The following is a 10402-nucleotide window of genomic DNA, read 5'->3' as shown; positions in this document are numbered from 1 at the left end:
CCGGAGGCGGAGGCGGAGGCGGAGGCGGAGGCGGAGGCTGCCGGGTGGTGTGGCTTTGGAGAGCTGTGTGCTGTCCCGGAGAGCGCTCAGCGAGGACAGAGGACCCAAGACTTCGATTTGTTCAGTCTTGGGGCAAAATTTGCTGTGCCAGGTGTGTCGGCCATCATTTATGCTTCGCAAGAAATACTGAGAATAAGTGTTATCTTCTCATCTGTGAGGATAACACGAGCTCGGAGAGATTGAGTAGCGTTCCCCGTGCCCCAGAGCAAAGCCGGGCTTGGACCCCAAGCCTTTCTGGTCTCAAAGCCTGTACTGCTGATGCTTTAGAGAAAAATGTGCACAGACAACTTTATTTGGTAGTTATTCTGCTGAAAGTTTTAATTTTAATCCAAAAGAAAGTAGATAAAATAGCATCTAGTGATCTATCTATGGAGGATCAGTCAGGGTTGTTTAACGGAAGGAACATTGAACCAAGGGTTCCCGTTTACCCTGAAACTGAGTCCTTCAACCGGAGGAAAGTCCGTCTTTCTGTGCTAGTGTGCGCACGCAGTAGGAATTCGATAACATGGACTGTTTACAACTTTATCATTTCACAGCTCTGTCTTCTTTCTGCTGAAATTGCCCAAGAAAGCTGGAGCCGGTGGCTAGGCTGCTGCCTTGTCTCTGTAGGAAGAGGAATGATCTGTTTAACACAGTATGTCTTTCTTACCTACTGAGATGCCTGAGCCTCCCTTCAAAGGGTAAGGTCTTTCTATAATGAGAGTGAAGGCTGCATAATCTTGGACCATGTGATATTAGTAGGCTTCACTGATCCACGATCTTCCTGAAAGCGGAGGTAGGAGGATGAAGTTGGAATTGTGATGGGGAAGAAAACTTCAAAAACAGTGGGAAAGAATGAAACATTTTGCCTAATACGGTCAGAGTGTTTGAACAGGACCCTTCACTCTCGTTCAGATTCTGTTTCACCTTCTGTCAAGTCTCTAATACTTCTTCATCATCCATTTTCTTATCTGTGAACTGTCCTGCTACTTCTCAGGGTATTTGTGAGGATCACTTGAGATTATATTTTGAAGCTATTAAGTGTTGTTGTTACCCGTTCTGTGTTTTCCGTGTCTGCTCACCAGCTGTGCCGCATTAGTTTCTTAGGAATGCCATAACGAAGTGCAACACACGGGGTGGCTTGAAACAAGAGAAACACATTCTCTCGTAGTTCTGGAGGCTGGAAGTCCGGGTTAAGGTGTCAGCAAGGTCATGCTCTTGGAAGGCTCTAGGGGAGGATCCATCCTTGCCTCTCTCTAGCGTCTGGTGGTGGCTGGCAGTCCTTGGTGTTCCTTGGTTTGTAGATGGGTCACTACAATCTCTGTCTCTGTCGGCACCTGGACTTCTTGCCTGTGCCTCTGTGTTTTCATATGACGTTCTCTTCCCTGTGTTTTCACATCATTTTCCTTCTTTGCATGTCTCTCTGTCCAGATTTCCCTCTTATAAGAATACCAGACGTTAGCTTAGGGCCCAAATCCTAACCCTCTATGATCTCATCTTAACTTGATTATATCTGCAAAGACCCTAATTCCAAATAAGATTGCATTTTGAGGTTCCCAGTGGACAAGAATTTTGGGGGGATACTGTGCAACTCAGCATACCAGCTAAATGTTGGTGTTCTCCATGGTTCTGCCCCCAGACCTCTTCTCTTCTTACTGTGTACCCTCTCCTTTGACAATCTCTTTCACTCCAATATGGATGGCTAGAGCTAATTGTTGAATTCTGTTTGCTGTATATAATCCCATGTATTCCTCACAGTAACTTCATGAGTTAAGCTGTAGTATCTCCATTTTGAAAATGATGCTGAGGCCAAGAGAGGTTAAATCGTGTGCTGGGGCCTCTCATCTATAAGTGGCAGAGCAGGAATTCTATCCAAGACAGTCTGACTCCAGAGCCAGAACTGCACTGCACAATTATAAAGTAGTTATGCCTAAAATAATGATGTTTTATCATAGAGTTTTACAATCTTAGTATATGAAGTGACCTAAGAGGTTTTCAAGTCTAAACTCCAACCTAATACAAGACTTTCCTGTCCACCTCTGATGAGAGTTGTCTCTCCAAGTGGTTCCAGTGATGAACAGAGGGCTCATGACTACCTGGAATCTACAAGATACTGAAAATGTGTTTGCTAATACAATTAGAGGTTAAAAACACAAAAAAGGAAAACGCTGTAAGGATAAGAATCATTTGAAAGAATCCCAGCTTTTCCAGCAGGTTGGCATATGGACCTGCGTTTGAGTCCTACATCTGTTAGCTGACTAACCTCAGGCAACTCCATTAAACTCTCTGGGCCTCAGTTCCCTCATTTGTAAAATGAGGAAAATGTACACACACTAATAATCTAAACTAGGTTGAACTAGAATCTGCATCCCTTTAGCTAACACCTCCTATTCTCTCTCACTCTCCCTACTTTTTTTTGGTCCAAGCTAAGCATTCCCAATCTTCTAATTGTTTCTCTTTTTCATGGTTTTCAGGCCACTTATGAATCATTTACCCACTTCTGGAATTTTTCTGTTTTGTTAATGTGCCCCATAAATTACACAATACCCGAGCTATGTCTGAAATGCTCATAGTATGACAGGGTTCAATTCTCTTGCTCCAGCTGCTGTGTTTTATTAATACATAGCAGTGGGTTTGTTTGTTTTATTTTTAGTCACATCATACTATTGATTCAGTATGCAAATAAAAATCCAAGGTGTACCTAAATTTAGAGCTTTATACTTCTTTCTGTTGAATTTAATCTAGCTAGTTTTGGTCCATCTTTCCAACCTTTCCATATCGTTAAAAAAAAAAATCCAGGTGGTTTTGAATCAAGAGTCTGGCACTAAACATATTAGAAATAGTGGTACCCATAAGTTTGAGAGGCATGCTTTCAAGGTTTTGGTTCTTTTAATAATATTTATTGAGGGCCTATTATATGCTAGATCCAGGAAATACAAGAATACGAAAGAACGGTCTTTGCTCACAGACTTTATTGGGAAGGTAGACTATAAAGTACTAAGTCTCATACTGGAAATGCATGGAATATTAAAGGAGACAGAGGAGGGGACCGATCAACTGCCTAGGGAGCAGTCAGGGCAGCCTCAGGAAGGGGGTATGCACTCCTCCATTCTTGAATTCAAGCAGATGCTCTGTTAGGCACTGGAAGTACGAATATAAAACAGAAGTACTAGCCTCAGGAGTTTATAGTCACATTTACAGACAAACTTTTAAAACTGTTGATAAAAACTAATGCTTGGATGAACGTGGTGCTTTAGAGGCAGAGACCAGGAAGCAATCTGAAATTCTTCCAGGGGAGGTAGGACTGGGAATACGTAAGAGAGGACACAATACATGAGCTCCGTCTGGAAGCTCAGTGGCAGTTTTCCGATCTGGAGCTACAGGAAAGGCATTCCAGGTTGAGGCAATTGCATGGGCAAGGCTTTACGCTTCATGAGAGGAGTAGTGATGTGCTGTCAGTTGGCAAGAAGTGATGGGTCCAAATCATTAAGCCCGTCACTGGTATGCTGAGGAGTTTGGACTTTATCCTATGGTTATTAGTCACCATTCAAAATATGTTAAGTAAGGGAAAGACAACGTCATATTTGTGTTCAGTTTGATCAGTTTGTGTTCACTTCTTTTGAAGTGGGATAGACCAGGGTGAAATGGAGGGGACTGAGAGTGGTGGTGAGAAACCAATTTGCAAGCTATTGCAAGAGTCTATGAGAGAAATGATGACCACTAATAGGGAATAATAATGGCCATGTGACAAATTACCTTTAAAATGTAATCCATATGGAAGAAGACATAATTTTATATTTAATGACAATAAAATCACAGTCAGGCATTGATCACAATTTAGAGCTGTTTTCTCAAGCACTGTTAGAAAAATATTTAATAGCCTGATTGAATTAACTAACATTACATGGTCAGAGGGACTTTATAGTTCCAATTATATTAGTGCCTCCTAATTAATCCTTTTTAAAGTACATGATTTAATCAGAATTGCAAGCTTTGTTTTTCAACTTTTCAACTTCTTCTGCAGGTTATATTTCCAAAATGAAGATAATAACTAGCCCTTGAACTCCTGTTGATAAACCGTTCATTGTTAGTCATCAAAACCCTCCTCAAAGCTAACCATCACTTATTGTCTCCAGGGATAACTCACCTTCTTCGGGTCCAAAGTGGCTGGGAAGGTGACCTAATCTTAGGCTTCTTGAATGTGCTATAAAAGCTCTCCAATGTTTGGTTGATGAAGAGTTTTCATCAGCCCCAGTGACTCAAGTAGTTGCATTTATAGCCAGAAACCTAGAAGTCATGTAGACCCCTCTCTATTTTTGCCTAACCTAATCAGTTGCAAAGTCCTGTGTATGTTTCACATAAACCTTATCTTCTCGGTTCCTACTCTGCAATCAGGATTCTGACATCAGCTGCTTAATTGGTCTCTCTGACCTCTCTACAATCCACTGTCTGTGCTGCAGGCTGAGTGAGCACTCTAAAATGCAAATACAATCATGACACTGCTTAAAATCTTTCAATGACATTCTGCAGTTTTCAGATATATCAGCAGCTATATCAGCCTGCCAGTAGTTTCTCAAATGTATCCTGCTGCTTCACACCTTGCATATTGTGCCTAGAATGCCTTCTTTATCTAGCAGCTTTTTTCTTGCTTTCCAAACTCTGCTACAGTATCAGCTCCTCTGAAAAGCTTTCCCTGATACTTGGTCTGTTAGTCTATTTAGATCTTTATCTGTGCCTCAGTGGCATCCTGTGCATCTTACAGCACATTAAAGTATTTTTGTCTGTTTAGTTTACTCTTCAGTCCCTAGTGCCTAACAGAGCACCTGGCATATAATAGGTTCTGGATAAATATTTGGTAAGTGACTAACACCACTATAAAGTAATCTCTTATTTTACTGTCTTCACCCTGAGAGCGGGGACTTTGTAGACCAGCACCTGGTATAGGACTGAGTATGGAGAAGGCATTCAGTAGTTTTTTGAATGGATGACAGTGGCTTAGAAAGGTGGCCAGCTGAACTGCTCGCATCTCACCTTGTCGCCAGTTGGCGGGGGACAATAGGAAACTGGTTAGACTCAATATATAGCTGTCCATCTGCGTGATTAACCACAATAGTGCTTTTGAAGCTGACCTCTTAAAGAATATTTCATGCCGTGTTTCATGAATGCTCATGACACATTGTAGTAAAACTTCAGATAATGAACCAGAGCTCACAATGAGCTGAAATTATGGTGGTGTGTCCCCTTTCGGGAAAGAGAAGTAATTCACGACAGAATAGTAGCACAACTGTGTTAAGGGCAGGACGTGTTTGGACTGATTTATCACAGTCATTTCTGTAGAGCTGCATAATGAAAATTTATTGCGAACTATGACGTATGGCAAGATCCTGAATCATCAATCACGGAATCAGTTACCCACAGCAAATTTAAACTTGTAAAGGCGGAGAAAATGGACTAAAATACTTAATAAAGGTTCTGATAACCCATGCATTGAGCATAGAAGTATATGTTTGCTGAATTAGCATCCTATTTCATTAATATTCTACTATAAATTATTTTCATGCTGTGCCTACAAACTGGTGGACAAAAATGTCAGTTTTCTGGTTTCCCCACATTCATACCTCAGGCCAGGGTCAGGTTTGGAATAGAACCTAAGGACTTGGATTTTTTCATATTGTCATTAAGATGAGAGAATGAGGTTTTTTTGTCTTTTCCATTATTTTCTTCTGTTAGTTTCAAACAGAAAGGTTTGATATTTTATTCTGATAGCATAAAGATAGAAATGGTTGGATCGAATTCATTTTTAAAAAATAGATTCAAAATACAATGATTTAGGAGTGTCAGTTACAGTTCTACTCTAAGCTCTTGTTTCCATTCAAGGTGATGATGAAAGGAACGTTATTCCTTAGATTGCTGATCCACGCGTAGCAACATTATGGTTTTTTGAGGCATCAGTAAGAAACAGTAATGCTAAAGAAAAGCCATTCAGAGCTTAAGTAACTTGTATAAGATCATACTGCTTGTATGTGACAAAACCTGGAATTGCTTTTCCTATTGCCCCACACTACCTTTTAAGAAAAATGACAGCTGAAGTATAAATGTGGACATCAGGCATGCCTAAAGGGAAAAGAATCCAGAGCCAAAACATTGAAATAAATGTGACAAGATATATCTAAAATTAAACAGTGCACTGAAGAGTGCGATTCGTTCAGCTGCAAAGAAACTATTCCAGACAGTGTGGATTACGTCTCTAATCAATATGCTCAGTGAGGGAAAGATATTTCATTTTCTGAAAAAGATCCCACACATTTTAGCTGCAAATAGTAAATTAGTCATTTCATAACCAAAAGGGGAGAGTGATCCTTTAATGTCCGTATGGCATATGTTTTCCGAGCTTATTTTTGCATTCCCTTCCATCCTTTCAGTCCCAACCCAACAAGATCGCTTCACAATGTGAAGAAACATTGTGGAGCCCTGCTTCTACAAGTCCTTACCCAACGGAGGTTGTTTTGCCATCTGGGCTTATTGCGTGAAGCTATAAATTCAAAAAACAAGAACAATATATGATCCCTGAGATTTGCTTCAAAATAATATGGAGGGGACTTATTTAATTTGTATATGGAGCAGACTGACCATGCGTTGTTGCTTGTTGGGCCCTGGTGATGGCTCCTTGGGAGTAGGTTTACCCTGGTTTGTATACTTTTGTGTATTAAAAAATAAAAGTTAAAAAAAAACCTAAAAAATACAACAAGGTTGAATCACTTCTTGGGATATGTATTCATTTTATGATGATTCTTACCTTCAAGACAACCATTTAGGCTGTATGTTCTCAGAGGGTTGCTTATTGTCCGTGGGTGTCAGTGCACATAGTGCAATATTTATTTCAGGACAGCATTTTTATTCCTATTTTGGCGTAAGACATTTTGATGTAATTTTTCTCGTTGGGGTTCCTCAAAATAGCACCATTCTTCCTGTGATCTCCTGGATGTTTTATTGTGGTGGTCATTATTGTCATCGTTATTATTGTTTTGTGGTACTGTTTTTTTCTCATGGCAACAGTTTGGGAGTGTGTGAGGTATACATCCTTTGGAGTGTGGCAGGTATACATCCTGTCAACGTTGTCTCTGGTTTGGAAATATTTGAGAGGTACTGGTCTAGTGATTGGGTTTAATCATAATGTCTTTATCCTCATCAACCTATAAAAATTGGGAAAGCCTAGCTTCACACCCTTAGGGAAAATGATATGCCACACTGTTTAAAGTTGTCAAGAGGCGTGTTGAAAGAATGAAGAGAAAACTGTCAGTTTATGTTCTGTCATTCAGGAGCAAAGGTGGAAGCAAAAGCAGAGGGGCAATGTCCATCACCTAGTGACTAGATAAATGAAGTGTGGTACAGCCATGCCATGGAATACTATTCAGCCAGAAAAAAGAATGAACTACCCCTACATGCTTCAACATGTATGAGCCTAAAAGTTGCCATGCTAGGTGAAAGAAGGCAGCCAAAAGACCACACATTGTGTGATTTATTTTGTATTAAATATCCAGAAAAGGCACATCTATAGAGATAAAAAAAAATAGAATAGTGGTTGCCTAGGGCCTGGGGTGGGAACAAGGATTAACTGTAAATGGGCTTTAGGGATTTGACTGGGGTGAAGGAAGTATTCTAAAACTGGACTGTGATAATCCTTGCATAATTTGATAAATTTACTAAAAATCATTTAAGTGTATACTTAAAACTGGTGAATTTTATGTTATGTAAATTATGGCTCAACAAAGCAGCATAAAGAACTTGGTGGGGTATTATTTTTCTGCTTTATCTCCCCAAATCCCTCCTGGCACATAGTTGTATATCTTAGTTGCAGGTCCTTCTAGTTGTGGCATGTGGGATGCCACCTCAAAGAGGCTTGACAAGTGGTGCTGTGTCCGTACCCAGGATCCGAACCAGTGGAACTCTGGGCCGCTTCAGTGGAGCACGTGAACTTAACCACTCGGCCATGGGGCCGGCCCCAAGAACTTGGTTTTCACTCTACTTTTGACATTGCTGAACATGTGAGATGTGGCATTTATCAAAGCTGTGGAATGGGATGGCCCAGGGAGAAGGTTTGCCTGTTACCTCTTACAACATTGCAAATGCCTACTCTCCATCTTATTTGGAACTCCTGCACCAAGAAGCTTTGTATCAAAAATTATGGTGGGTGGTGGATATCTCTTAGAAATACATCTGCTTGGCTTTCTTCTTATCACAGGGAAGAAGCTTCCCATCTTTTATCCAAAGTTAATCCCTCCAGCTGGGCTCTGGACCTCATCCCCCCACCTCCTCAGGGGCCATGCTTCCTCAGTTACCTGCCTCCTTCTCTTTCCCATCAGCTCTTTCCAAAAAAGAAAATCCTCCCTCAACCTATTTGCTCCTCTAGCAACCACCCAATCCCTTCCCTTCCCTTCCTTCGCTTCCCTTCCTTCCCCTCCCGTCCCTTCCTTTCCCCTCCCCTCCCCTCTCTTCTCTTCCTTTCCTTTCTCTTCTCTTTTCCTCCCTTTCCTTCCCTTCCCTTCCCTTCCTTTTCCTTCTCTTCTCTTCCCTTTCCTTTCTTAACCCATTACAGTCTAGATTTTGCCGCTTGACCAGGATTGCTCTTGCTTAATACACCAGTGACTTCTTTGGTTGCTAAGTCCAATGGATACATCTCAGTTTTTAACCTACATGAGTTCTCTGTAAGTTTTCAAACTGTTGCCTCCTTTCTCCTTGAAGCTTTCTTTTTCCTTACCTTCTACAGTAATGCCTGTTTTGGTTTACGACATACTTTATGGATATTCCTTTGGAGTCTTCTGCTATCAGTCTGTCACTTCATATATATTCTCTACCATTTTATCTTTGGCTCACTTCTCATCTCTGGACACTCTCCTCAAGTCATCTCATTCTTTTCGATGGCTTCATTTACCATCTTATGCTCGTGCCCACCCACCCACTCTCCAACACTGTACCTTCAGCTCAGATCTGTTGCCTGAGTTTAAAACCAACTATATTATCCAACTTCCTACTGATAATTTCTTTCTGGATGTCCCACAACTGTCTTAAGCTCCACATATCCAAATCTCAACTATTTATAATCCCTTGAAAAGTGGCTGTATATCCTACATTTCTTGTCATTCTGAAAGATCTCCTTCCAGAAGACCAAATTGGAAACCTGAAACAGTCATTCTCAACTCCTTCCTCCCTCTTACTTCCCATATTGCATCGGTCATGAAGTCCTATGATTTCACCTTCTTGTATATCTCAGGTCTCTTACCTCCTCTCCATCCTTGCTACTACTACGTTAGTTCAGACCTTCATCATCTTTCTCTCTCACTCTCTAATTTTGCTTATATAAGAACATGGTAGCCACAGGAGGATTCCATGGATTCTTTGTACTGTCACTTGAGTCTTTATGATCAGTAAATCCCTGAGAGGGATACTTGGTGAATACTGTCTCTTTGCAGAGTTCAGGGGTCAGACAGCTTCAAGACTTGCAGACGGCATCAGAGATAGTTTTAGCAAAGTTGCCCGCGCAGCACTGTAGCTCCTAGCAAAAGTATAGTAGTTATCCATGTTACTCATCAGCAGTGTCTTAGGCACAAAAGGAGAGAGATAATGTCAGTTCATTTAGGGGCAAGAGTAAGACGCACCCCTAGTAAGACTCAGCACCCTGTTGTGTTGCAAAGAGAGTATCACCTAGGAAGAATGAAGTGCTTGTTGATCTTGTTCTCCCTACAGTAGCCTCATCTCACAGGAATTAAGGTAGCTTAGTCAGAACGATGGCACCATGGATGGCAGTTTGACTTTCTTGGGGCATTTGGACTGCCAGACCAACCCAATGGCCACAAGTACCTTCAGCCTGGGTCATTGACTGCCCTGGTTCTGTATCAGAATGGAGATCTTCAGGGTCTTGAGGGATTTTCCTGAGAAGGAGTGAAAAATCTCAGACTCCTTGATGGACATGGAGAAGAGATCTCCAGGGAAGTAACCTCCATGGCCTTGACCAGTTCGTATATCAGGTACTGCTCCTGTCTTAGGCCTTGCTTCCAAGAGCCTGGCTGTCACTGCCAAAGGCTTCCAAAAACTGCCTCATCCTCCTGCTCCAGAGTCCTTCCCAAGGCCTCTGGGCCCAACCAGAGGACTGGTGTCGTCATCTACCATAGGGTGTGTTCTCTAAACACACCCTAAAAAACAAAAACAAAAGCACTCATCATCTCTTTCCTATGTTACTGCAATGCCTCTTCACTAATTTTCCTGCCTTAAATATTGTCCTGTTCCTTCACATTTCTCACTTAGTTTTGTTTCTTCACTCTGCTGCCTAAGAGATCTTTCTAAAACCAGACGCTGTTCATTTCAT

The 10402-nt window shown here is 41.3% G+C and overlaps 1 protein-coding gene across 2 annotated transcripts in view; it reads left to right on the top strand.

Moving 5' to 3' along the window:
• The first annotated feature begins 18 nt into the window (after positions 1-18).
• The window catches only part of ARMH4 (armadillo like helical domain containing 4), a 174650-nt gene continuing 164266 nt past the window's right edge, over positions 19-10402 (top strand). The window contains exons 1-2 of one of the 2 annotated variants that reach the window (XM_070513686.1): positions 19-151; positions 597-694. The gene's annotated coding sequence lies outside the window, so the exon portion shown is untranslated. The remainder of the gene's footprint in view (positions 152-596; positions 695-10402) is intronic. The other variant, XM_044773649.2, reaches the window with a different exon arrangement.

The sequence above is a fragment of the Equus asinus genome, chromosome 7 (genome assembly GCF_041296235.1).
Source record: "Equus asinus isolate D_3611 breed Donkey chromosome 7, EquAss-T2T_v2, whole genome shotgun sequence".
NCBI lineage: Eukaryota > Metazoa > Chordata > Mammalia > Perissodactyla > Equidae > Equus > Equus asinus.
The sequence above is the reverse complement of the archived record's forward strand: the minus strand, read 5'-3'. Positions and strand labels throughout refer to the sequence as shown.